Source organism: Balaenoptera acutorostrata, chromosome 1 (assembly GCF_949987535.1).
Source record: "Balaenoptera acutorostrata chromosome 1, mBalAcu1.1, whole genome shotgun sequence".
In the NCBI taxonomy this organism is placed as follows: domain Eukaryota; kingdom Metazoa; phylum Chordata; class Mammalia; order Artiodactyla; family Balaenopteridae; genus Balaenoptera; species Balaenoptera acutorostrata.
The window spans coordinates 176,820,036-176,823,049 of NC_080064.1; the positions used below are offsets into that span (position 1 = coordinate 176,820,036).

General features: G+C 54.6%; 1 pseudogene; it reads left to right on the forward strand.

The window, feature by feature from the left end:
• Nucleotides 1-1,491: 1,491 nt before the first annotated feature.
• Nucleotides 1,492-3,014, forward strand: LOC130707298 (serine/threonine-protein kinase PLK1-like; annotated as a pseudogene).

Consider the following 3,014-nt stretch of genomic DNA (forward strand, 5'->3'; position numbering starts at 1 on the left):
AGCCTATCAGGAGTTTGATTGGGATTACTTGTATCTATAAAGGAATTCATTTTGATAAATTAGATGAACACCATTCCTAATTTGGTCAAGCTTTGAAACAAGCTTTGGTATTTTAGAAAACTGTTCAGTTTTTAATTAGGTTGAGTGTTTATTTCGAAGCCTGTGATTCTCACCTTCTCTTCTGAGTCTAGGATGCAATGGAAAGAAGCATCACTCTGGTGACAGAAACACCCGGGAATGTGTTTTGTCCTTGAGAGGAAAGACAGTTTCCTCCTTCAGGGGAACTCTGTCTACGTCTGTGATAGGTAAAATCTCACAACTCAAACCCAAGAGAAGCTGTTTCAGGCATTCCCAAATAACCACCCTTCCCTCCTTTGTCAAGAGCAAAGTTCATCGGATTTAGGAAAAGTGGTCTCATTCACAGCCCAAGCACACCACAGGCCCCAGGAGAGCGTGTTCTGGGAAGGGACTGAGGAGAGGCCCAGAAAAAGCCAGGGCAGAGGCTTTCTGGAAGCATTGTCACCACTAGCAGGGGGTCTTCCAGATGAAATATCCAGAGTAGGGGCCATGATTGCCACCCAGCCAGCTCCCCAGGGACTACCCTTAGAAAACCAGCCTGTCAGCAGCAGAATTGTTGCCTGTTCTTTATACTGTGAATTGTTAGCAGTTTCTAAATAGACCATTCATTTTTCCTTTTAGCACAGAAGGGTCTCACAACTCCAAATACCACCAGGGGCCTGAATGTTTCAAGTCAAAACATTCCCCAAACCACAGCCCTCGGGTGAGAGGCCGAGCTAGCCAAGGGTTTGGAGGAAAAACAACCACCTACCAGCCTGGAAACCACTGTGTACACAGGAGGCTGCTCGCCTTGCTCACAGAGGCTGGGAGACTGAGCATTTTCACTAGTGAGACTTAATCTGAAAAAGCCACCTTCCCTACACTTCCCCTCTGCCTGAGGAAATAAACCCAGTCCTGGGGCTGGAGGCTTCGCGGGGGCGGGGCCGCCCAGGGTACCTGGAGGACCTGAGCCACTCCTGCCCCGCTTCTTCCTCCCCGGTTGTGATTAAAAAAAAAGAGAGAGAGAGAGAGAGAGAGAGAAAAGAGAGGCTTTTGCAACAGGCCCGGTGCAGCATTTGATTCGGGGAGCAGCGGAGCGGTGTCAAACCTCTGCCAGGACCCTGCTGCGTCTGCCCAGCAACTCCAGGAACACGAGCGCGGTGGCGCTGCAGAGACGCTGGCGCGGGCACCAGCCCACCGGGGAAAGCCGGGATCTCTGGAGTTGTGGCTCCCAGGGCCCCCGACCGCCATCCAGCAGGCAAAAGAGATCCCGGAGGTCCTAGTGGAGCCGCGCGGTCGGCGGTGCTGCCTGCCGGGCCGCTTCCTGCGGGAGGGGCGGCTCCGCCAAGTGCCTTGAGATCTCTGACAGGATGAGGACGCCAAGAGGAGGCGCTTGGCCGCAAGATCCTGCCTGAGTCGCGGCTGCTCAGGCCGCACCGGAAGGAGAAGATGTCCTTGGAGATGTCTGTTCATTGCCCTCTCGCCCACCAGCACGGAGTCGTAGGTGCACGTGGACACGAACTTCATGTTGGTGGTGCTGCGGCGCTGCTGCCGCCGAAGATCTCCCCTGGAGCCGCACCGGCGGAGGAAGGCGACGACCCAGCCCGAGGTCCGCCGCTACCTGCAGCACGTGGTCCTCGGCTGCCGGTACTTGCACCCAAACCAGGTTATTCACCGGGACCTCAAGCTGGGCAAACTCTTCCTGAATGACGATCTGGAGGTGAAAATAGGGGATCTGGCCCAGCAACCAAAGGTGAATATGATGGGGAACAGAAGAAGAAAACCCTGTCTAAATACGTAGCTCTTGAGGCTCTGAGCAAGAAAGGGCACCGTTTCCTGGTGGACGGGGGGCCTATTGGGTGCATCATGTTGATATATACCTTGTCGGTGGGTAGATCACCTTTTGAGATCTCTTGCCTAAAACTGACCGACTTCTGGATCAAGAAGAAGGAATGCAGGATCCCCAAGCACATCAACCCCGTGGCCACCTCCCTCTTCCAGAAGATGCCGCAGACAGGTCCCACTGCTCACCTGATCATTCATGAGCAGCTCAAGACGAGTCCTTTACTTCTGGCTACATCCCAGCCCATCTCCCATTACCTGCCCCACCATTCCATCAAGGTATTCAATCGCTCCCAGAAGCCTGGATCCCAGCAACAGGAAGACTCTCATAGTCTTAAATAAAGGCCTAGAGAACTCTATGCCCAAGACTCCCTGGGGAAAAGAGGGACCAGTGGTCCAGGAGACCAGAGAGTGCCACCTTGGTGACATGCTATAGCGGCTGCATAGCGTGAATGCCTCCAGGCCCTCTGAGACGGGCTGGTGAGGCAAGAGGAGGCTGAGGATCCCTCTGGCACCCCCATCTTCTGAGTCAGCAAGTGGGGGACGATTGGGACAAGTGCAGCCTCGGGCATCAGCCGTGTAGCAAAGTGTCGGGGGTGTTCTCCAATGGTTGGACTCACCTCATCCTCTGGTGCCTTGGTGACAGTCTGTGGTTCATAGAGCACGGTGGTGCAGAGTTCTCCCTCGCCGTGAGTTCCCATCCCAACTCCTCCGTGAAGATCACTCTCCAAGTACTTCCAAAACTACATGAGTGAACACTTGCTGAAGGTGGGTACCCACGGGAAGGTGATGAACTAGTCCAACAACCCTACCTGCCTACCTGATTCGGCAAGCACAGCACCATCATCCTGCATCCTGCGACGTCTTCCAGGACCACAGCAAACTCATCCTGTGCCCAGCATGGTAGCTGTGACCTACATCGACTAGAAGCCGGATTTCCACAAGTACTGCCTGAATCTCCTGGAGAAGCACAGCCGCCCCAAGAGTCTGGCAAGTCAGCTCTTCTATGCCCGCCCATGGTGGACAAGCTGCTGAGCTTTCGCTCAGCCAACAACCGCCTCAGGATCTCCTCATAGTCCCTCCCCTAGGACTACTGCCCCTCCTCACCCCCACCG